A 25,925-nucleotide genomic window follows, 5' to 3' on the forward strand; every position below is an offset into this window, starting at 1 on the left:
ACAAGAACAAGTTCAGAACCAGATTGACGTCCCAAAGGACGGAGTACCTAGGTTCGTGAGGCAACGCGAGATGAATAGCTCGCAGGAGTCAGCAAACAAAAGGATGCTCTCCTACTGGGTGGCCATCGAGGTTATCATGGCCCGCCGAAATCGCCGATCGAATATCATTGATCGTTCTATAGGCCAAGCCCTTGTCGGCTAGATGAGCCAGGAAATTCAGCACGGGAACGAGGCCTGCGACCAAGGGATCCAAATCCCTTCGTAGACACCAACGCATCCACTTAAGCCAAGCGGATCTGTAACGCTTCGTCGTACTATCAGCCCATGCTTTGGAGAGCAAGTGTGCAGCAGACCCCAAAAGGCCTGGGAGCGACCAGCGTCTCCTGAGAGCCTCCATGCCACGAGGCGGAGAGAGCTCTGCGTGATGAGAGGATGCGGTTCCTGATCCGGATTTGTCAGGAGCATTGGAAACAGGGGGGAGTAGGATTGGAAAATCCCAAGAAAGTTCCAGAAGAACCGGAAACCACACTTGAGACCTCCAGAGCGGTGTAACCAACTCCGCTCCCTGGCGGCGTATTTGAGCCGCTGTTCGCATAATCATGGAGAACGGGGGAAACGCAAACGGCTGTTCCCGACTCCAATCCTGCAGAAAGGCGTCCGTGGCCTCCGCCAGAGGGTCCGGCCTCCAGCTGAAAAACGCAGCAGCTGGTGGTGGTCGAGACGGGACGCAAACAGGTCCACCGAGAAAGGACCCCAGAGGGTTTGCAACCACCGGAAGACTTCCGGATCCAGTTTCCACTGACTGGCGTCCCTGAGGTGTCTGGAATGCCAATCCGCTACCTGGTTGGCCTGACCCGGCAGATACTCCGCTGTCACCGCAATGTGACGCGACAGGCAATAGTCCCAGAAGTCCTTCGCCAAAGCGCGGGAACGAGGACCCCCCAGATGGTTCACATAACAAACCGCCAAAACATTGTCCATCCGCAAAAGGACACAGGCCTTGACCGAATCTTTGGTCCAACAACGGCCTGCGAAGGAGCCCGCTAGGAGTTCCAAACAGTTGATATGCAATAGTTGTTCTTCTGAAGACCAGGCGCCGCCGGTGGAGAAATCCCCGCACCGGGCGCCCCAGCCCGACCTGCTGGCATCGGACTCTATGACTAGGTCCGGGGCCGAACCGAAGATCGCCCGACCATTCCATGCCACCATGAGAGACAGCCACCAGGACATTTCCTCCTTCACTTCGTCCGTGAGGGGAACCCACTGATCGTAACTCATCCCACGACGTAAGTGTTGCGCTTTCAGATGCTGGAGCGCCCTGTAATGCAGGGGGCCTGGGAAAATCGCCTGGATGGAGGACCACAGAAGCCCTACCACCTTGGCGATATGTTGCAAGGAAGTGCGATCCTTTGCGATCGTCTGCCGAAGCAGGTGTCGAATCTTCGCGACTTTCCGACCCGGCAGGCTCAAGACCGCCTGCACCGAGTCCACCACGAAACCTAAGAAGGTGATCCTCTGAGTAGGAAACAAAACCGACTTGGAGCCGTTGATCACGAACCCCAGTCTCTGGAGAAGGTGTACGGCCTGCCGAAGCTGACCCGCCAACACCTCCGGGCACTGCCCCATGAGGAGGATGTCGTCTAAGTACACCAACATTCCGACCCCCTGACTTCTGAGGAACTCCACTACCGGATGGAGAACTTTCGTGAAGCACCAGGGGGCCGACGACAGACCGAACGGCAGTGCGGTGAACTCGAACACCCTGTCGTTCCACAGAAACTGAAGAAAGCGACGATGCGGGGGATGGATGGGGACGACTAAATAGGCATCCTTGAGATCCAGTCTCACCATCCAGTCCCGAGGGAGGAGCACGTCTCGAAGGAGGTGGATACCCTCCATCTTGAAATGCCGATAGACCAACCATCCGTTGAATTCCTTGAGGTTGATCACAGGTCTCTTGCCCCCATCTGTCTTGTCCACTAAGAAGACATTGCTGAGGAACCCGCATGGGTGGCGCGTTGATAGACGGATGGCGCCTTTGCGAAGCAATTCGGAGACCTCCTCGTCTATCAACCGCGCGTCGGACTCTGAAAACACGATTGGCCGAGGGGGCACCGCCTGCGTGGGTTGGTCGAAGAATTCTATGTGGAACCCACGTACGGTTTGCAAGACCCAAGCGTCGGCAGTGAGCAATTCCCACTCCTCGTAAAAGGTTGCCAGCCTCCCCCCAATTGGAACTTGATCCAAACAAAGTACACTTACCGGAGGCATTACCTTGTCCAGAGTTCTTCCTGAACCCCCTTCCGCCGAAGCGTTGCCCTCTGGTGGGGTAGAAATTGTTAAAGTTGGCTGAGGTCTGGTATTGGCCTCTGCCGGAGCCTTGTCCTGGTCCTTGTCCTGGTCCTTGTCCTGGTCCTTGTCCTGGTCCTTGTCCTGGTCCTTGTCCTGGTCCTTGTCCTGGTCCTTGTCCTGGTCCTTGTCCTGGTCCTTGTCCTGGTCCTTGTCCTGGTCCTTGTCCTTGTCCTTGATTGTTGGCTTGCTGGCCGCAGCCAGTCGCGCGGCCCCTACCGCGCCCGGCCCCTCCGGAGAAACGTTGGTGAAACACCCGTTTAATGCTGGATTGGGCCTTGTCCAGCGATGTGAACGTATTCACAAATTTGCCCAGCTCTCTGATAAAGGGCTCGCCAAAGAGGCCTCCCTGGGCGACTGCACCCGCCTCCGACGAGGCCAGGTCCCCCAACTTCGGATCCAACTTGATCAGGAGCGAGCGCCGCCGCTCAGTAGATAGGGCGCAGTTGGCGTTGCCCAGGAACACGATCACCCTCTGGGCCCAATTAGAAAGCACCTCCGGTGAAATGATGGTGCCATTTGCCTTCGCCTCCTCCGCCATATCGAGGATCTTAGTGGCAGGCCCTACCGCATCCAACAGCTTATCCTGGCAGGCTTGCCAGGACCGATCGATGCCCTTCCTGGGATCTTTCATAAATTTTGCCAGGAAGGTGGCCATCTTGGCATCCAACTCCGGGGTCATGGCCACCTTACCCTCCAAAGTCGGTCTAGGGCACTCCCCACGCAGGCAACCTCTTGCCTCCTTTTCCAGTGGTTTGCGCAGCCTGCCTGCTACAAACTTCGCCACCGTCTCCCCCGGTGTCCAAGCCGCGGAGCGGGGGTGGACGATCTCGTCCGGGTCCAGCATGCCCGACTCATCTCGTGGCATCTCCTTGGCAGAGGTCGTCGGAAGCCAGGATCGGGTCGACTCACCGTCGTCATCGGTGTCCGGGGAGTCGTACACAGGCGAGGCGGGGGCCCTCGACAAGTCCCCTGAAGCACCCGGATCCGCCAAGGGGGCACCGCCGTTGCCTTCGCCAGGAAGGCGTCCCGGAGACGCTAAAATGCGCCCCTGTCCACTCCTTGGGCCTCCGAGGAGGGGCTTTCCTTACGTTGTTTCTTTGGTGCGGGCGGCACTTCGTCGGATGTCCCCGGGAGTTCGGGGGCCTGGGTCCCCTGCGCGGACGCCAGCTTCGCGCATTCCTCCACTATGCGGGCGGAGAGGCGGTCCTCCATAGGGCCTACCACCTCCGTTACGCAGCGATAAATCGAGTTCTCCACTGCCTGGTAAAATTTGTCGTCCTGCAGGTAGGAGTAGGGTTCCTCCTCGTATTCTCCTTCCATCCTGAGTACAGGAGTAATATTGGGGCATCCTGGAGGGCGTCAGTCGAGATAAGTCTCGGATATGGGCAGACCAACCGGCTGCGATCACTTTGTGGGCCAACTGACGTGGCAGGTGGGGCTGCACCAACCCCCCAGCGAGCAGACTCTCCTCGCCGGGACCGAGTCTCCGTACCCCTCAAGCGCGCTCAGCCACACACAAAGAGGTGCACAAAATTCACCCGAAGGCGTTTCTCGCGGTCAGCGCCGCAATACAGACCCCAACGGGGCGTCAGAACAGGGAGTTACAGACCCGGAGCACCAGGTGTCCGAGGGGTACGCGAGGGATGGCTCCTGCGCAAGCAGACTCCACGGCGCGGCTCCCGTAACTGCGGAGGCGTGCCGAAGGGCCAGCGAGACGTCAGGGCACCCTCTGGCGGCTAACTTACTCACCGCACACAAATGGGGAAGAAAGATTGCGTAGGAACGAGAGAACGTTCCCGCGACCGGGGACTCTGCAATGGGAAAGAAACCATGGGGCGAGTCCCCCAACGATCGTACATATAATACAATCAGTAACGCAATAAAAGGAAAACCAATGAAAAGCACTTATCTGGCTGCGGGAGCAGCGAAGAAAGAGGAGGAAGAGGAGGCCGGGTTTATAGCGGTGATGGACAGAGTGGAAGGACTATGGACTGTCGTTATACAAAGAGACTCTTGGGAGTTGTTGTTTTGACCTGTTGAACATTCCGTCAAATGCTTTAGGCCTTAAAGCATTTTTTGTTACTGTTATATATCTTTTCCTAAGCTGCTGTGGAGTCTTTATGTTAATAAAGCGAAGGAAGATATAGCATAATCTGAAGCCTCCGGTCCTGACATAGAATTGATGCTGCAGCGTACACTTGCCCTAAAATGGATAATGCATCATCTCTTAAAAGAATGCTGGAATGGACTGTCGTTATACAAAGAGACTCTTGGGAGTTGTTGTTTTGACCTGTTGAACATTCCGTCAAATGCTTTAGGCCTTAAAGCATTTTTTGTTACTGTTATATATCTTTTCCTAAGCTGCTGTGGAGTCTTTATGTTAATAAAGCGAAGGAAGATATAGCATAATCTGAAGCCTCCGGTCCTGACATAGAATTGATGCTGCAGCGTACACTTGCCCTAAAATGGATAATGCATCATCTCTTAAAAGAATGCTGGAAGTATTTCCTGTGTCTCTAAATGGTCAACCACCAAAAAAGAAGCTCCGCGTCGAACTGGCTGGAAAGCATGCACGGGACTGCTATCGCAGTTGGAGAAATGTGCAAAAAACATTGCGAAAGGAAGAAGTGCAGAGTAAGTCTCCTTTTAATGGATGTTTATGAACAGGGTGTATATTTGATGTAAAAATATATCATGTTAAATGAACCTGAAGTACTGTTTTATTTCTTTTTCTGCAGAGCACTTTATGAGACGACAGCCAACAGATCAAATAAAGCAATTCTACAAGAAAATGGAGTGGAACAAGAACCTGCCAAGAGTAAAAGACATCATTGAGGGCTGGATTCCTACAGCAGTCACTAAAGGGGACGTCAACAATCAACAAATAGCATCGTTGGTGGAAAGTCAGCTATGGAAAGGGCTCCATGTCACAACTGATGACACAAAGGGGAAGAAAGTAATCACTACACAAGTCTTCAAAAAAGGTGACATAATTTGCGATTACCACAGGATGGTAATCACAGCAGAGCAAGGGAAAAAAATGATGCAAGAGTTGCAAGAAGATGAGATGGGGTACTTATTCTTCTTTCAGGAACCCTCTGGTAGGAAAATGGTGTTGATGCAAGAACAGTGCCCTGTGTGTGTCACCCAACAGAGCAAACAATTGGACGGTTGATAAATCATTCAAGGAAAGTGTGCAACATTAAGCCAAATCACAAAACATTACTAGTATTTGGCCAAATGCAAAATGTAATTTTTTTCATTGCATTAAGAGATATTAATGTTGAAGAAGAGCTGCTGTTTGATTATGGAGTGTCAAGAAAATCATTTAGGGGAGAAGGAGAAGATTTAGATTGGTTAGATACATGATCAAAAAAAGAATAAAAGGCTCTGATCTGACGCATTACATCCGTGTCACCTGTTGCCCATAAAGTGGGTGGTACTTCGGCAAATTCAGCTGGGAGGAGTGCATCCTGAGGCAAACACTGTTTAATACTCACATCCAGACCCATCATAATATAGACACCTGCATGAGAGCAATAGATAGTAGCATGCAATCTCTTTAAAAAAAAACAATCCCATCAAATTTTCACCACAACGGGCCAACAGTCAATGCAAAGGGTTGTGAAATGGGGCTTACAACCGGTACACCTGTACAATCTAGCGAAAATTTACTGTGGCCAGAGAGCTGCCCCAGGGACCATATGTTGAGAAACAGAATTCTTTGTCGGACCTGTGCCCACCAAAGATTCCTTAGTCAAGCCTTGTACATCTGCTGTGACATAAGAACCATGCATAATATTATCAGGGTGACCATCAAATAACATTTAACATTTATTTTCAGCTATGTTTGATTATATTTAAATGTATGACTACAAATTGTGACATTTGGAGGTAATGTGTAAACTCAAGTTTTCCTTCCAAGAACATAGGGCTCACAGTCAAGTTATGTGACGACATGCCAAGTGACTCCTTTACCTACATGTTTTGTCTGTCATATATGTTGTATGTCCACCTTCTTTTTTAGCCTGCACCAGCACTATTTTTAAAAGATCCCGAGTAAAGCCAAATTCTAAGGCACTGGCTGAAACATGTCGACCAACATACGGATGTAGGGGGTCGTAACTCACGACCTTAACATCATCTAGTCTTATTTGAACTGCTGACGGCGGCCCAGTTATTAAAATCTAATTTACCCTCGGGTACTGGGACCCTCGCCAAGCTGTTTTAACTATCACCTAACCAACACCCTACACTGCACTCTCAGTAATATACCAGCTCCGCTGTAATCAGGATATCCATTCTGAGCTATTCAGTATCAACCCTCATGACTGTTTTCAGGTCCCAATAGCCACCAGGATTCGATAATATATGTCAGGTGACATAGCAAGAGTGTCTAGGGCTCATTTCCAGCCTCCAGGTACATGTCGGATCCCTATTTGTGACATTTCTTGGTGTTTGGTGTCAAACAAATTTTTTCCATTATAGGCCATAGTCACCTCACGGAACCCACATTATCCCTCAGGTGACATAGCAGCAATGTCTGAGAACAAATGATAGCATCCAGCCACCTGTTTTATTGATATTCGTTATATTTTTATGTGTTGAGGGAGTCCTGTGTACCTCCAAAATGAATTTCTAACACTTCTGAAGTGTACCTGAGGCACTGAGCTGGGTAAAAGTTCAGCTTATGGGCCCTCCCCTTGGAGGTCAAAAATTGTATTACATCAAAATCATTTAAAAACTATATAGGTGTAATTGCAGTGTCCTGAATGCTATTTGCACTGTTTTGTGTAGCTCCAAAATGAATTTCTAACACTTTTGAAGTCTCCATAAAGTTAAAAATGACTAAGTCCAAAAACATCATTGGTGCAACAAAGTGTTCAAAAAAGGTCAAAATTGGGTTAAAATTTAAAAACAGTGTTACAGTGGCCCAATGGCATGCTAAACATATAATGAATGATATAGAATGAATAGTTTTACAAAAACATTGGAAAATTGTTATTTTAAAATTTCAGGAGGATGAGGTCACGGAAGTCATGGAACTCCGAGCGGGGTAAAAGTTCAGCTTGAGGGCCCTCCCCATGGAGGTCAAAAATTGTATTACATCAAAATCATTTAAAAACTAAATAGGTGTAATTGCAGTGTCCTGAATGCTATATAACTGCATTTGCACTGTTCTGTGCACCTCCAAAATGAATTTCCAACACTTTTGAAGTCTCCATGAAGTGAAAAATGACTAAGTCCAAAACCATCATTGGTGCATCAGTGTTCAAAAAAGGTCAAAATTGGGTTAAAATTAAAAAAAACATACTGTTACAGTGGCCCAATGGCATGCTAAACATATAATGAATGACACAGAATGAATAGATTTACAGATAACTTGGAAAATGCAATTTTAAATTTTAGGGGGACAAGGTCACGGAAGTCATGGAACTCCGAGCGGGGTAAAAGTTCAAACCCCCCCCCCCCCCTTTATGGAGGTCAAAATTTTAAATAATCAAAATCATTTAAAAACTATATAGGTGTAATTGGAGTGTCCTGAATGCTATATAGGTGCATTTGCACTGTTCTGTGTACCTCCAACATGAATTGCTAACACTTTTGAAGTCTCTATGAAGCAGAAAATGACTAAGTCCAAAGACCATTTGGAGCATCAAAGTGTTCCAAAACGGTCAAAAATGCATAAAAATTAAAACAAAGTCCTTCCTTCCCCGGATTCAGAACCGCCGGACCTATCGGGGGTCGGACTGTGGAAAAAAACTCAGAGAAAAAGGACCATCGGGAAGGGGCTGCAAGGCAGGTGCGTTCCCGGGCCCCCGGCGGGTGGGCCCGGGTGCTGCCTGGCCCCGTCTCAGCATGACCAGACCTCGGAGGCCTGCCTGAGCAAACTCAGAGGAAAAGGCCCATCGGCAAGGGGGCTGAGCGGCAGGTGCGTACCCGGGCCCCTGGGGGCCCCGGCGGGCGGGCCCGGGTCCTGCCTTCCCCTGATTCAGAATCGCCAGACCACACGGAGGTCTGACTGACCCTCTCTCTAGTAATCCGGAGGAAAATTACCCTCCTTTCTTGTAATCCGTGCACTCGAGGTGACAGAGGGGACCCAAGGCGCGAAAGTACCCGACCTCCTGGAGCCCTCGCTGGGATCCGGGAGGCAAATGGCACCTCATCGGGACTTCCAGGGAAGTTCGGCCATCTGGTCGCCCTATTGGAAAGCATTGCGGGCGACCAGATGGACGAGGGGATCCGGGAGACCAGATGGCCGGGCACGAAAGTCAAGCCAGCCTATGTCACTCTGTGCCCCAACGAAAAAGTGAGCTGGCGCCAGGGAACGGGCGGGTTGGGGACCGGAGGCCCAGGGCCGTGGCACCCTAACCGGGGCCCGAACGGGCCTCTGAACCCAGCCTGGGTTCCCATGCCCGGAGACGCATGGGACGCCTTCCCGGGCCCTCCGGACCCCGTCCTGGGCACCCTGCCACGCAGCAGGACCAAGGACAGAGCCCAGGATGGGGACGCCGCCCTTCCCGGGTCCTCAGGGGCCCCGGCCAAAGCTCCTGAACTCAGACCGGCAAGGGGAGGCTTCCCAGGCACAACGGAGCCCCGTCTCAGGCCTTTGGCAGTGCAGCAGGACAGGGCCCAGGGCCGGAACACCCAACCCGGGGCCCCGGCCGGGCCCCGGCTGGGCCCCTGGACCCAGCCGGGGCTCCCAGTCTCCGAGGCGTGGGGCTAGCCTCCCCGGGCCCGCCTGACCCCATCCGGGGCATCCTGCCACGCGGCAGGCCCAGGGAGGGAGCCTGATGGCTTTGGCGGCATCCCGGCCCGTCCGGCTGCCGGCTAAGGACCGCTAGGCCGAGAGGGGTCCCAGAGTACCTTGTCCCTAGTAATCCAGAGGAAGGCTACCCCGCTTTCTGGGAACAAGTGCGCACCGTGAGCCTCCGTGGACCCTAGGCGCAAACGTGCCCGACCTCCTGGAGCCCTGGCTCGGACCGTGGAGGCAAATGGCACCTCATAGGGACTTCCAGGGAAGTTTGGCCATCTGGTCACCCCCATTGGAAAGCATAGCGTGCGACCAGATGGCCGGTATCGAAAGTGCTTCCCACCCCAAGCCTTCGTGGTAGGGCTCCTGCCTGCCTGCCCACGCAAGGCAGGGCTCAGGGACCAGGCTGGGCTTCAGGCGCGGGGTGGACCACCGGCGCGGGGTGGACCACCGGCGCGCTCGGGCCTGGACGCCTGGGGGAGGCCTGCCTGGGACCCATGGAGCTCGTCCATGGTCGGACTCCCAATTCCGACGGACTCCCAATCCCGACAAATTCGTACGGACTTCCAACACGGATCGGAATCGAGCCCATTCTGACCCAGCAGATTTCAGGTTGACTTGCTATATACTTTACGTACGATTTTATGGGGGCCGATTCCGATCCGGTACGTAAAAGCACATCCGACCGAATGTCGGACAACCACGTATGCCCGGGGGGAGGACTGCCCGGGACCCATGAAGCCCGTCCCGGGCACTCTGCCACGCAGTGGAGAAGTGTGGCTCAATGGTTAGAGCGGCAGACCCTGATGCAGAGGTCTAGCCCGGGACCAGGGTTCAATTCCCCGCCTCGGCGGGTCTTGGGCTCAAAATCCCACGGACCAGATAATTTTCGCCTCGGTGCCTATTCCAATCATGGAGTCCCACTCTGCAACTCTGAGCAATAGCTTAATACCCACAACGCCAAGGATGCCTGGCCTCCACCTTGGGGGTGCCCAGGAGTGGACGCCTCACAGGGAAAGCCAGGATGGCAGTGCGGGGCGTGCGGCAGTGCGAGTAATTGTCATGATTCCCCTCGCCCCTGACGTTTCCGTTGACTGCAGGACGATCCGACACGGACTGATCGGCGCCCTCACAAGGCTAGGACTACAACGACCAGCCTGCCTAGTGAGAGACTCGCGGACCGGAGACGCCTTCATAAGCGTTTCTCAGCGAGGACGCAGCGTCGGATATTCTGATCCATTGCCGACGTCGGAGTCAGCCATAGAACCCAGCGCTTTGGACTCCGTTCTGTGCGGCAAACCGGAGGAAGATTCGGAGGTAAGCGTGAGCGGTGTCTCCCTGCCCCCGATTCGTGATACTTGTTGCTGGCTGAGACGCACACTGCGGCGGTGTTTGCCGCGTCTCAGCTGAGAAGCCCGACACAAGTTGGTGCCTTACTCCGTTGCGGATAGGAGGCAAGATCGAGCGGCTGCTCTCTGCCCCTCTCCTTCCACTGTATCGCAAACAGACGCACGCCACGGAGGCGTTTGCCGCGTCTGTTACTAGACACCAGAGGTTGAACGTAGAACCTCTAACCAACTATAGAGGGTTTGCTCTTTCGGAGCAGTAGGTTGAGCGGCTGTTCCCTGGCTCCAGTCAAGGGCTGCATGGTAGAGCGCCCGGCTGGGCGTTCCCAAGTTCGTGACAGCATCAAGAGCGCCCACACCACTGACAATACATCCCTAGCAGCTGTCGAACTGCATTTTCGGCCGTTGCTTAGCACTGTGCCCTCCGTTGGCGAACACCGGGACCGGTGTACATGCGGAGGACGGTAAGAGCCCCTGGGGCTGCTCAGGGTATCATTGACTTTGCTTTTTTTTCCGTTTCTTATCTTGTGTTCGGCCAATCCAGCCGATTGTCATTTAATTTAATTAAAGACCTTGTTAGCCACTTACCGTCTGCTTCACTTGTTGTGTCCTGGTCGTCCCCGATCCCGGGAACATATGGGCATTACAGTAATGCAGCAGTGTGTGCCGTGCAGCAGTGTGCGGCGTGCAGCAGTGTGCGAAGGAGCCAGTGTGTGTGGTCTGTGTGAAAGGGGGGCAGTGTGAGTGGTCTGTTGGAGAGGGGTGTAAGCATGTAAAGACAGCCAGAGGCGAGACTGGATATAAGTGTTGTTTGTGGAGAAAGTGTTTGTTTTGCATACAAAATATAAGAAGGAAAGGATCGGTGGAGGTAGATACGGTGGAAGGCGAAAACAGGGCTTTGGAAAAGGAAAAGTGCAGCTTATGACAGAGAAAGAAAGAGGATAAAAGGACAGCGCGAATCAAGAGGAAGAGAGATAGGACGAGACAGGGTGAGAGGATGAGGAATGTTAGAAACAGGAGAAGAAATGGGTACATAAAATGAAGAAAATGTAAGGTGATAATTGAAAAAAAGAGGAAGCTACGTGCAATGAAGCGGAAAAAGATGTAATGGAAAGGAAGAAAAACATGGGGATGGGTAAATAAAATAACAAGCTCTCATCATTGCTGTGGCGGGGCTGGGGAGCGCATTCCTTTGAAGTCAGCAATTACACAGTTTATTGACCTCTACGGGCCAGGTATGTGGCTGCTGCTCAGGGGCGGCTGGGGAGGGCCTAGACACGGTGTGGAAGGAGGGGGCTGGAGACGCGAGACCGGGCCAGACCAACGCGAGAGCAGGGAAAGACACTGTATAGGGAGAGAAGCGAGGCAAGATTATAGAAAAGACGGGAGAGGAAGGAAAGGAGAGCAAAGAAATTGGCAACAAGGACACACGTGACAGTAAATCTGTAGAGCTTAATTGGTCACAAAGACTGCATTATGAAATATCTTATGGGGTTAAGGCACCTTCTGCAGAGATATTTGCCTGCCCAAAAAATCTAAGGCATAATAATAATGTAACATAACTCTATGTTGCATAGATGTTAAGTGTGTCTCCTGCAAAGAAGATTTTGTAACATGCAGGTCATAGATTTATATTTTATATAGATAGGTAAGTGGGTTTTTGCTTTTGATACAGTTCATAAATTGCAATCCTAATACAGCACAGTGAGCTGTGAACCAGCATCAACAAGCTGCTTGCAAACTGCAAGTCATGGGTTTAGAACCTCATTGTTTTCTTTATCAATTTGTCATATAAGACTGCTAAAACCGGTATCTTTGCGTAGTTATAAAGTCTCATAACTACAGACAACCCCAAGCTCTGCAATCTGTTTTGAAACATGACTTTTTGTTTCTGAGCTATGCATTCTAAGTATACAATGCCTTCCATCTTAAAGCACATGCATATAGATTTATGTACAAGGGGTGAACGAAGTCAAAAACCTGCCTCAAATGTTTCCCTTAAGTACTTCTTGACTTGTAAAGATATAAGCTGGGTGCCTTTATTCTCCCTCCATTGCATTGGCCTCTAGGTATTAGGCTCCAGGTGGGTCCCGGCCAACACCATTCTTGAACAAGAGGAGGACAGATGGCCCTTTAAAAAAAGGCTTTTGTTTTTTGCCTAGCTGGCATTTTAAACAAGCATTTACAATGCAATGGTCTCGGCATCATTAAAGGTAGAGCTATTGGCATTGCTCATGACATTTTTTTTTAAATCATAAATAAATGGCATTGTCATTTACATTGCCAATAGCTTAATCGTTAAATAAATGGCATTGACATTTACAATGCCAATAGCTTAATCGCTCGCAAATGCATGACCTATTGTATTTACACCCACACAGAGCCTCACACACAAAGCCACCCACACACACATACAGAGCCAACCACACAGAGCCGCTCACAGTCATTCACATAGAGCTCCCTACACAGAGCTACCCTCACACAGACAGAGCTACCCTCACACAGACAGAGCCACCCACACATAGAGCCACCTACAAAAAAGCTATCCACACAGAGCCACAGAGAGACACACACACACAGAGCCACAGAGAGACACACACACACAGAGCCACAGAGAGACACACACACAGAGCCACACACACAGAGCCCCACACACACACAGAGCCCCACACACACACACACCCAGAGCCCCACACACACAAGAGGGGAAGCACAGCCAGGGGGGCAGGGGAAGCAAGCACAGCCAGGGGGGCAGGGGAAGCAAGCACAGCCAGGGGGGCAGGGGAAGCAAGCACAGCCAGGGGGGCAGGGGAAGCAAGCACAGCCAGGGGGGCAGGGGAAGCAAGCACAGCCAGGGGGGCAGGGGAAGCAAGCACAGCCAGGGGGGCAGGGGAAGCAAGCACAGCCAGGGGGGCAGGGGAAGCAAGCACAGCCAGGGGGGCAGGGGAAGCAAGCACAGCCAGGGGGGCAGGGGAAGCAAGCACAGCCAGGGGGGCAGGGGAAGCAAGCACAGCCAGGGGGGCAGGGGAGCAAGCACAGCCAGGGGGGCAGGGGAGCAAGCACAGCCAGGGGGGCAGGGGAGCAAGCACAGCCAGGGGGCAGGGGAGCAAGCACAGCCAGGGGGCAGGGGAGCAAGCACAGCCAGGGGTTGTAACGCAGCATAAGCCCTAACTATCATTATACCCCCTTATCAAAAGAAAAAGTCAACGGGGGGGCGGGGGGGGGTGAGGAGCTCACGCACACAAAAGCAACGAGGGGTGGGTGGAGAAGCTCATGCACGCAGAAGCCACGAGGGGGGTGAGGAGCTCACGCACGCAGAAGCCACGAGGGGGGAGGGCGGTGAGGAGCTTACGCACACAAGCAACGAGGGGGGAGGGGGAGGGGGTGAGGAGCTCACCCACACAAGCAACAAGGGGGGAGAGGGGGTTGAGGAGCTCACGCACGCAGAAGCCACGAGGGGGGTGAGGAGCTCACGCACACAAGCAACGAGGAAAGGGGGAGGGGGTGAGGAGCTCACGCACACAAGCAAAGAGGAGGGGAGGGGGGTGAGGAGCTCATGCACAAAAGCAACGAAGGGGGAGGGGGGAGGAGCTCACGCACACACAAGCAACGAGGGGGGGGAGTGGGGTGAGGAGCTCACGCACGCAGAAGCCACTTAAATGCAGCACTTATAGTTTCTTATTCATCCAGAAGATGATTTTCATCTAAATGCTTAATATATGCCTTTCACTCTGAAGTTATGATAAAGGCCCAAATGCTGTTATGACAATACCAGCCCAGTGTGCTGAGCAATAATTTTCACTGCATGTTCCTGTATGCCTCCCGAGAGGTGCACCTCTATGGCACAAAACATGTCATCGTTTAGCAACAGCCCTTACTAAGAGGCCTATAATTGTAGGAGCATGACCCTGCTCACTTTTGTGTGCCGATTTGACGTGCGCAGTCAGAGAGCTTATGTTGCTGCACAAGACTTCAGATTCCAGTGTTCCCAATCTGTCACCTTTCAGGCACACCGAGAGTAAATGCAGCATATGAACCTTGAGGGGAATCGTTAAATCTGCGCACTAAACAATCCCCCACATCCCCACCCACAAAGGCCTCTGATGCAAATGTCTACTACAGAACACCGTACAATACCGCGCCCCTTGGTACAATAGCAGACCACACAATAAAATACAATTGAGTACTGTGCAACACAACACCCTCACCAAAAACTCCAAGTAGAACTAAACAAATCTGTCTGGGACAGCACAACACCATACAATAACATGCTCTGAGTACAGTACCTTGTCAGTACAATGCAGTGCAGGGCAGTACAACACCACACAATATCATACCTTGAGCACAGCACAACACCATACAATAACATACCTTGAGCACAGTACCTTGACAGTACAATGCAGTGCAGGCCAGCACAACACCATACTATACAATAAAATGCCTTTGAGTTCAGTACTACGCAACACAACACAGTGTTACAGCACAGAGGGCATGACGTCCCTCGTAGGAATGCAGAGTAGTCGAGAAGCTCCGGTTGCCAGTGTCTGGACTGTGCGGGTGGCAGCCGGACCCTGCCCCTGTCCGGAAGCATCTCTCTCGGGGTCTGAAGAAGGCCCCTCCCCCACCTGACGCCACAGCCCTTGGAGAGACGCTTTCGTGGGGGTGTTGTGAATGGGGAACTTCCACCTCGTGACTAAGACAACACATTGTTTTATCCTTGATTTACTCCTGCCCGTGTCAGTGGGACGTTTCCAGGCTGGGGATGGGTTGGGAAAAGTTATGAGGTGTTCACAAAATGTCTATAGGAGCCTTCTCCTGACTAGAGTCAGGCAGACTGTGCACCCTGCACTGTTTATAAGGAACTGTACCCAGTGTAAACTTTACACAAATTGTGTCCCGTGCTGGGGTACCATTTAACTCAGGGAAATGCGAAGCCCGCTCTCTGACCTCGACTCACGTGCATACTTAACAAGCATACTCCTGTAATTTAGCACTCTCATCTCCACAATGGATGCTAAAATACATTTGGTGCTAATAAATAGTGCTAAATACAACAGAGCATGAACAGAAGTGTGACTAGCTGCTCACACTTGCTAAATCTACACTTTGAATAACATTTCCCCCTAGCATACTCCTGTAATGTAGCACTCTCATCTCCACAATGGATGCTAAAATGCATTTGGTGCTAATAAATAGTGCTAAATACTACAGAGCATGAACAGAAGCACGAGCAGCTACTGACACTTGCTAAATTGACACTTTGAGTAGGATATTCCCCCAATTTATTCCAGTGAATTAGCTCTCTTCCATCCAAAATTGATACTGGGGTGCCTTTTTCACTAAGAAATAGTGACAAATGCACAGAGCACGGACAGAAATGTGAGCAGCTGCTCACACTTGCTAAATTTACACTTTGGATAAGATTTTCCCCCAACTTACTCCTGTAATTTAGCACTCTCCCATCCAGAATGCATTTTGCGCTAAGAAATAGTGCCAAATGCAAAAGAGCAGGAACAGGAGCACAAGCAGCTGCTGACACTTGCTAACTTTACACTTTGGGTAGGATTTCCCCCAACTTACTCCTGTCATTTAGTACTCGTGCGTCCTAAATAGATGCTAGGATGCATTTTGCAGTAAGAAATAGGTCAAAATGCAACAGAGCATGAACATAAGTTTGAGCAGCCGCGTACACTTGCTTAATTTACACTTTAGGTAGGATGTTCCCCTTACTTACTCCTGTCATTCAACACTCTTGTGTCAAAAATAGATCCTAGGAAGCGTTTTGTGCTAAAAAAAAAATAGCACACAGCAGGGCAAGTAGCAGTTGTTTGCTAAGTGTGCTTTTATCGTAGGATTTTCTCTCTGAATTACTCTTAATGACACAAGCTGGCATACTATCAGTAGTTATGTGTCAAAGATTAACTCAAAATAATCGTCATTGCTCTGATTACGCCAGCGGAATGGACGTGTATGGCTAGTGGGTCATAGGTCATCTGGAAACCCCTACAGGGCAGCCAGCCCGAGCATCTGCTGTGCACACACCTACCTTCAAGCTTAGTGAAATGAGGTGTGTTCACAGGTGTGCATGGATCTGCTGTTTTGCTCTGTTTATGGTGGTAACAACGAATCTTGGCTGTGGTGTTTCTGACACACACACTTTGAGCCTCAGATGAAGTGCTGTCATGGTGTGCCATCCATGGGCCGGTTCTGAAGCCTGCGTCTCCTCAGCGGTCTCTGCACACACTGTGCGGTGAGACATGCCCACTGAAGTGCGCCTAGAAGCACGCAGGTACAAGTAGCGCCAATGCACAGAAGTGTGAGGCGAGCATTGAAGGTGCTTTACTCCCCTGCGAAGCGCTCATCCGATCCAACGAAAAATAGTAAGAGTCCCTCGCACACCCTCCGTGCGCCTTGAAACTCCACAAAGATGTGCCAAGGCTGACGTCACGTTACTGTCATTCTAACCTACACATACCACTGACCCACTGAGCATTGAACGAGCGCTGATAACCCGGCACTACACGCTGAAACCCTATCCTAGTCAAAGGATGCAACAGTGAGAGTGTGCTAGGAAGTTTAGGCGTGGAAGTAAGAGCTATAGACATTCCAATGGCGTGTGGTAGACATTAGCGCCGCCGGCTGGCTTCTAGGCGCAATGGGAAGAACCCAGGTCGGAGCGACAGCTGTCAGCTAAGCTCTCTTAATAATTACACGTCTCGAGTCTACTAAAGGTGCAACAGACCTCTGACCCTTTTGGGGGTTCTCTGTTTGGGGGGGGGGGGGGGGGGGCAAGCCTTGGTCAGGAGCAGGGTGAACCCCCGGATCTCCTCGGCTGACCGGGTATAAACAGGAAATTCTCTTATATATCAATCATAGCGCCTCAAAGAGAGGGAGGGCGCCTTTTATCTGATTCACGGTGGAATCTGGGGACAGTCGTGCTCACACTCGCCCTCAGCACTCCCGTGGTGAATACAGTGTGCAGCGCACCCCTCAGTCCCTCCGTGCAGCTCCAGTACGGTGGCTCAGGCGTTTACTGTTCCGCTGCCCGGCTCTGAGAGTGGGTGGGGCCGTTCCGCCGGACGATGCCTCTGATCTGTCTACATAATGCAGTTAAAAAGTGAAAAGAGCTCTTTTAATGTATATCCAAGTGTGTTTGTCGCCCTGACTGAATCCCGTCAGTTAAGGCCACGGCAATTATGCGGTTGTGCGTCCGAGGTGCTGGGGTACCATTTAACTCAGGGAAATGCGAAGCCCGCTCTCTGACCTCGACTCGCGTGCATACTTAACAAGCATGAAGCACGGCGAACGGGGGGGGGGGGCGAACGGCGCACGGACAGAGGGAGGGCGGGGGGCGGGAACGGCGTGCGTGCAGGGGCTGCAGATTCGATTCTCTCTCGCAAATAGAAAATGGGCACACAGACTGCCAGGTGGAGGAGGCTGCGACTTCTTGGGGCGGCTGTTGAGAAATGGCCTAAAGAAAAGCGCCGCCATTTTCAGATTCGGGGGCGTGTTTTTTGCGCCCTGAGTGACAGACGACGCCACAGGGCTAAAGAATGCAAAAAATCACGCCCCCGAATCCGAAAAAGACGGAGCTTATTTGGAGGGGCGGCTCTCTCCTCCAATGGCTGGCCTCCTTTTAGGAAGCCAGCCAATGGAGGTGAGACGGATTGAGGGTAGGTCTGCTCGACCTAAAAAGACAACAATTCTCCTTGTGAGCAAATTTCACAGGTTTCTTCAGCTGAACAGAAATCAAGGGCTACTGACTCTTCTGATGTTGGTCCTCCTTAATGAGAGGTTATTAACTCCACTAATATGATCCAAAGTCCTATACATGTGATTCAGCAGTTTAATACAGATGATGACATAAGTGACTTTGACACCAACTAAGACAAAGATGATCCAGACAATATTGTCTGGCAAGGGCCTCTAGAGAAGAAGCTTAAGAATTCTCTTAATGAAATGGAAGTCTTCTAATCCTTCAACTAACTCTAATTAATATTTAACTTATCAGATCAAACTATGCTCGATCCAACCCTGATTCATCATCCTAACTCTCAAGAATGGGCCCTTCTAGATCATGTTACCCAGTATCTGTCAGATATATTGAAACAGCCTCTCAACAAGGTATCTCAGAGTAGACTCCGGTCAGAATGTCCATGTGTCCTTAGTGAGTAATATAGCTTCAATCCGTCTGGATTGTTTTGCACAGTATTCCTGTATGGTCTGCTTAGACCTCCAAGATGCAATCTTACAATCCCAGTTCTTACATGAAATTCCTGCACTTCCTGTAGGGTATTTTTGATTCATAAGCCTCCCACCTTTCTGCCTCCTTTTTGGCCCTGTGTTTTACTAAAATTATGAGACCCGTAAATGCTCACTTAAGAGCACTGGGGTAAGGCTCATCGTTTACCTGGGCGATTTTATCCTTCTAACTCAGGACAAAGATCACCTCCTGTGTCATCTAATCTACTTCCTTGATCTTCTTAAGAAACTTGGTTCTCTCATAAACAGGGTCAAATCTGTTTTAATTCCTTCGAAGCAGATGGAAATGTTGGGTTTCTTATCGACTCAGAGAAAGCAATCTTTTAGCTTCCCCAAGAGAAAGTCTCTCTGATAAAGAAAGATGTATCTGTTTTTAACAATTTCAACTCTGTCTCTCAGACTTCGGGCATGGATTGTAGGCCTACTAGCTTCTTTCTTCAATACGGGCACTCTTTCCAGGATCTCTTCAATATTGTGATCTACACAGACAAAAGATTCACTATCTTCAGAATGGTCTGTCATGTACAGAATTAGATCCCAAGTCCCAGTGGTGGCTAGACTATTTAAACAAATCAAACCGGAAAGAACATTTTTCTACTTCTCGAAATTTCGTATTAGAGTCTGATGCAAGTTGAATAGTCTGGGGTGCAAGATGGGGTCAGAACTCGACTGGTGATACTTAGTCACAAGAGGAGTCATCTCTGCACATACATTGTTTACAGATGCTTGCAGTATCTTTTGCAATATAGACTTTTGCAAAAAACAGAATACGCTCCACCACCCTCCTTCGTTTGTACATTATCTCAGCGGTAAGCTACATCAACCATTTGGGGACAACAAAGGCAAGAACTTTAGTGAAATCAGCCAAACACTTCTGCGAGGTGTGTCTCCAAGGAACAGTTTAGGCCAAGCAGAGTACCTTCCAGGCTATTTAATACAATAGCAGATTGGTTCTCCAGAAATCTTTGAGATGCGAGCAATTAGCATCTTCATCCTACAGTTTTCAGAAAGCTTTTTTTCTAAATTCAGAACCTTTGCAATGGATCAATTTGCTTCCCTATTAGCCACCCAACTTCCTTCATTTTACAGTTCAAGACTGGATCCATAGCCTCTAGCAACAAATGCCTTCCTTCAGAAATTGTCTCTTCGCCTAAATTATGCTTTTCTCCTGTTTGTCATAATAGCACGGTGTTGCTACAGGGAGGATGCCAAAAAGCTACTTACTGTTAATAACTTTTCTCTGGCAGGGTCAGCCTTGGTTCCCTACCGTCCTGGAACTGTCAATGGACTTCCCTGTTCTGATACTGCCTCTTCCCACGTTGCTTCTCATTCCCCAAGGCCAATGTCACAAAGTGATTCTGAATCACTCCCTGAAATTGGGGGCATGGATGGTTTCATTTTCCAATCTTGATAGCCAGGAAAGACCGAAATTTGGAATCTGGAATAGTTGGTGCCTGGATATGGGTGTAGGGCCCTTTCAGCAAATGTTATTAGGATAGAAAATGTGTGCATCCTTAGCTACGAAAGGCATATAAGAGTACAAGTATACAGATCAGCAATCTCAGCAGAGCATGTTAGAGTGGATTGTAGTCCAGTTGGAGAACATCCCCCGATTTGTCGACCTTTAAAAAGAGGAAGATTGACTAAAACTCCACTTACCTAAATGAAACAAAATGTGGGATGTAAATTTGAATTTGTTCTTAAATAGGACTGAAAATTCCTCCTTATCTGTTAAATTCTTGACTGAAGACTGCACTGTTCTACGCGGTTTGGTCTCTTTGAAATGTGTCTGATATTACCGTTTTACAGGTTTCTTCAGTCCAATATACTCCTTATAGTGTTTGTTTTCATGTCTGAACAAGAACAAAAACTAATCTAATGCCAGTTTCCTATTGTTATATTCCTTTTCACCCTAAGTTCTGAGTAGGAAACTGTTTAAAGGAGTACAATCTGAGCACAAAGGGTTTGTAAAGGTCCTCCTCAACCCAACTCATAATTTCATTCAACACTCCTCATAAACCAGTCTCTTCTCCCACTCTGGCTTGGTAGGATAAATAGGTTATGAATTTAGTGGCCATTGACGTGTCTGCTTTTGGTGTTCAGTCCACAAGGGGGCCCAGAAGCCTTTTGGGCAGGCAGAAGATTGGAGGACATTTTAAAGTCAGCTGCTTTGTCTAATATTTCCACTTGTAGAACCTTCTATTGTACACCCACTGCTCACATTGCTGAATCCATTGTAGCCAAGGTTTAATCAGAGGAGCATAACATGAGCCTCTGATCTTGTAATAAAATTGAGACTTTAGTGTTCGAGGAAGAAATTCTTGATTTTATTAAAGACATGAAGGGGATTATTATCCCACAACACTTGCTAAATGAACTGTTACATTACTACTTTATATATTCCTTGTATATTTTCCCTTCCCCTTTAATTATCTTGTATACTTATGATTATGGCACATGCCATTCAGTTTGCCTTGATTCTAAATGGAATTGAAATCTTTTGCATTCTGATATTGTAGCAGCTCTTGGCAGTACTGTGCCTTATGGATTAAACATCTTCATTCCTCTACAATTGGTTTCCTGCTTATTTTAGGATATCTTACACTGGCGACGAGGGAAAACTGTACCTGCTACCTTCCAAGGCACAGGAGTGGTACAACAATTGGATTTGTTTTACTTTTTTGTTAAGTAAGTATTTAACTTATACAGCGCGAACTAAGCCCAAGGGCGTCAAGGCGCTAATGCAAATTAAAAAAATAGTAGACTAGACAACACGCTCATACTGAAGCATGTGAGAAAAGCCAGGTTTTTAAAATTTGACCATCAAGTGCTGTGACATGGGTGGAGGGATAGTTGTATTAGACAGTGATAAATAGGTCTCTAAAATGGAAGAGATGTTAAAATGACAGACGTCATTACATCCCCATCCAAAGAGACCCCACCAAAAGTGTCCAAGAATCACCACACAAGCACATGACCAGAATGTGATCTGTGAAAAAGAATGGCAATATCTTAACATCAAAAAGTCTAAGATGGCAGCCATCTATGGGGTACCCAAAATACATAAACATACCCAAGACCCCCATATAGACCCATAGTCACTATTGGTTCAGTCACAGAGCTCCTTTCAAAATATGTTGATACCATCTGGAGCGGTGCTAGGTGAGGCTGCATGCAGCAGAACTGGAGTGGTGCAGGGTGAGACTGCATGCAGCAGAACTGGAGTGGTGCAGGGTGAGACTGCATGCAGCAGAACTGGAGTGGTGCAGGGTGAGACTGCATGCAGCAGAACTGGAGTGGTGCAGGGTGAGACTGTATGCAGCAGAACTGGAGCTGTGCTAGGTGAGGCTAGGCAGCATAACTTGGGTTGTGCTGGGTGAGACTGCATGCATCAGAATCATATAGGCGCCTGGTGAGACTGCAAGCAGCAGAACCAGTGGTGCTGGGTGAGTCTGCATGTAGCAGAACAGGAGCGGTGCCGGCGAGCCTATGTGCAGCAGACCTGGGGTAGTGCTGGGTGAGCCTGCGTGCAGCAGAACAGGAGCGGTGCTGGGTGCAAAAGCATGCAGTAGAACTAGAGCGGCAGAGGGTGAGCCTGCATGCAGCAGAATGGGAGCCGGTCCAGGTGAGCCTACATGCAGCAGAACTCGACAGGTGCAGTGTGAGGCTGCATGCAGCAGAACCGGAGCAGTGTATGGTGAGACTGCATGCAGCAGAACTGGAGCGGTGCTGGGTGAGACTGCAAGCAGCAGAACCGGAGTGGCACTGGGTGAGTCTGCATGAAGCAGAACCAGAGTGGTGCTGAGTGAGACTGCAAGCAGCAGAACCTGAGTAGCACTGGGTGAGGCAGCATGCAGCAGAACTGGAGACACTGGGTGAGGCAATACATGGGATTCTGCTAGCCAGAATGTGTGGGAGGGACTGAGTGAAATCGTGAATGTGGCATGCTTAGACTGCAAGACTGTTCATGTGGCACGCTTATCATGTAGGGGTGACTGTGCATGTGGCACGCTTATCATTTAGGGGTGACTGCATGTGGCACACTTAGCACATAGGTGTGACAGACTGTGCATGTAGTATGCTCAGCACATGGGGTGACTGCATGTGATCTGCTCAGCAAATAGGTCTGACTGGGAGACTATGCATGTGGAATTCTTAGCCCATAGGGGTGACTGAGACCGTGCATGTAGCATGCTCAGCACATCAGGGTGACCGTGCATGTGGCATGCTCAGCACATCAGGGTGACCTTGCATGTGGCATGCTCAGAACACATGGGTGACCTTGCATGTGGCATGCTCAGAACACAGGGGTGACCTTGCATGTGGCATGCTCTGAACACAGCGAGACTGTGCATGAGGCTGGCATGCTTACCACATAGGGATGACTGTGTATGAGAAATTATCGGAGGGACGGTCAGAAACAGAAGTGAGGAGGCCGTAGGGGTTGAATATTGTAGGGTTTTTATTGAGGGTATTCAATAACCCATAGAAAAGAAGCAGGACAAATTTGAAGTAAAATAGTCTAGTGACCAAACAATCCTTGAGCCAAGTATAAACTGCCCTACAGTGTTGTCCTCCCAGGGTCTTACTTAAGTGGGGTTGTCAGGTGGTCTGTATAGCTCCTGGTACTCTCTTTGCTCTGGTTTCCCCCGGGGTGTCGCTCAAAAAGGGGGTCCTGTCTGCTAATTCTCCTTGACCTTTCCGCAGCCTTCGACACTGTTAATCACAACACCCTCCTCAATATTCTTCAACAGAGAATGGGCTTGGAGGGCACTGTGCTTAAATGGTTTGCATCCTTCCTCTCTGACAGATCTCAAATGATCAAAATAGCGAACAGTCTTTCTTCTCCTGTGGCGGTGGGTCAAGGTGTTCCCCAAGGCTCTATACTTGCACCCACATTGTTCAATCTCTACTTAGAACCACTGGGAAACCTCCTAAGCAAATCCGGGATTCACTATCATCTCTATGCAGATGACACTCAACTCTACCTCAAGGTTGCCTCCACTCATGACCTCTCCATCCTTAGCTCCACTCTCGACTCCATTCAAAACTGGATGTCATCTCATCAATTGATTCTGAATCCCTCCAAAACTGAATTCCTCCTCTTCTCCTCCTCACTCTCTCCTCCCCCGGTTCAATCATGGATGGATCAGATGAATCTACTCAACAATAAACCCATCATTGTCGACAGCGCAAAATCCCTTGGTGTCATTCTAGACAAAAAACTCAAACTCCCCACATCAACTCTATTGCAAAATCTGCTCGCTACCAACTGCGCCTTCTTTGGGGAATCCGTCGCTTCTTCCCGGAGCAGGACCTCATAACCCTGGTGCAAGCGCTGGTCCTCTCCAGACTAGACTATTGCAATTCTCTTCTTACTGGCCTCCCCAAATCTCACCTGTCCCCACTTAAGTCTGTCTTCCACTCAGCAGCTCGTTTCATTTATGGGGCCAAAAGAAGCGATCACATCACACCGATGTTATCCACCCTCCGCTGGCTTCCCTTCGAGGCTAGAGCTATCTACAAGACCGCTTGCATCACCCACAAAGCCTTGCACTCCTCCTCTCCCCGCTACCTGGCGAATAAACTGAAACTCTCTGGAGGCTCTAGACATTCACGCAATGCGGAGAATCTACTGCTTGAACCTCCCACTTTCAAGAAGGAAAGAACAATGGCCCAATCCTTTTCAGGCAACGCAGTGAGAATCTGGAACTCGTTTCCGCCTCAGCTCCGGACCACCGCCTCCTCCCAGGCCTTCAAAAGGGAACTCAAAGTTCTCCTCCTCCAGAGACACCTCCAAAAGTAATTCACGTCCTCTTGCTATTTGGAGGAAGACTTCCCATTACTGATATTTTCTACTTTCGATGACCTTGGAAGTGCCTTCCCAGTGTTTGTCCTGTGGTTGGAGTGTCTGCCCTTTTGCAGTATTCTCCATGTAATTGTGTTCGGTGCCCTTTTGCAACATGCACACACCACTTTGCCCTTGTAACACACGGTTGCTACCTCTCACATGTTTTTACCTTTGATTCTTGCACAAGGGCCACCTTGCCTACGTAACGCTTGTTCTTGCGCCTAGCACTTATTGCAGTATTATACCTCAAATTATACTCTGTTTTCTCTTATAACTACACACTTGTCACTTTTCATCTTGTGCACTTTTGACTACCTCATGTATTTTTGGTTGCTCACAATTTTTACTACCTCAAGTATTTTGTTTGCTCACAATTGTCACTTTTACCTTTACTACCTCATGTATTTTTGATTGCTCACAATTTTTACTACCTCATGTATTTTGTTTGCTCACAATTGTCACTATTACCTCATGTAAGTAACGTATGCTTTTGTAATCTGCTCTTTTATAATGTTTCTCATTATGTTTCTTTTCTGTTCCTAATGTGAAGCGCTCTGACGCCTTCGGGTAAAGTCCGCGCTATATAAAAATGCATAAATAAATAAAAAAGAAAACAGGGGTCACATCCCGTATCCTGCGTTTCTCTTATAGTGAAACAGTCACAACACCTTGTGCATCATTTTAAGAAATGTGAGGGAGGGCTTTCGCTAGTGTGTGTGTGTGCTTAACCAGGGTAGTCGCTTTAGATTACTGGCCAATGCGGGTCTTTAGAACCTGCTCTAGTCCTGGTTCTAAGCATGCAGAACGAGGACGGCTTTCCCCAATTATCGCCACCCCACTCCCACACTGTTCCCGCGGCACCCGTTACCTACCGCTGTCTGCCACAACTCTCCTGAGTGGTGGCGGCTCGTGCGTGTCCCCCGGGCTCCACCAGTCTTCGGTCCCGATATCGAGTCCCTCTGGGTGTTCGGGTGTAGTCTCCTCGGCAACCTCTCGCCTCTGTCGGCGTCTCCTCCCGTCTTTCCTTCCTTCCAGCGGGCGCGCTGATCGTCCCGGCTTCCGGCTTTTTCTGCCGTTCCTGACCTCCTTGGCTACTTCCTGATTGGTCAGGCCGTTGCGCTCTGACACTTCTGGGAGAAACGACTTCCGGTTCAAGTCTGGCGTACTGTGGGGCGGGGAAAAGGCTCTCCGTTATCGGCTGGTGTGTGTGGTATCTGCTCATCGTTATCTTCATGGGGACTGTAAGGAATCCAGTTGTGTGTTTCGACATCCGGACATTTACCTATCCTCACAGACATGCTCAGAGTCGGTACACATGTGAGTTTGTGCTTGTGGCATGCTCTGCACATTGGGGTGACCG

General features: G+C 49.8%; 1 protein-coding gene across 1 annotated transcript in view; it reads right to left on the bottom strand.

Moving 5' to 3' along the window:
• AP5S1 (adaptor related protein complex 5 subunit sigma 1) overlaps positions 1-25,501 on the bottom strand; it is a 162,699-nt gene extending 137,198 nt beyond the window's left edge. Inside the window, exon 1 of the mRNA XM_086964307.1 lies at positions 25,438-25,501. The gene's annotated coding sequence lies outside the window, so the exon portion shown is untranslated. The remainder of the gene's footprint in view (positions 1-25,437) is intronic.
• Positions 25,502-25,925: the final 424 nt, after the last annotated feature.

Source organism: Lissotriton vulgaris, chromosome 3_2 (assembly GCF_964263255.1).
Source record: "Lissotriton vulgaris chromosome 3_2, aLisVul1.2, whole genome shotgun sequence".
In the NCBI taxonomy this organism is placed as follows: Eukaryota; Metazoa; Chordata; class Amphibia; order Caudata; family Salamandridae; genus Lissotriton; species Lissotriton vulgaris.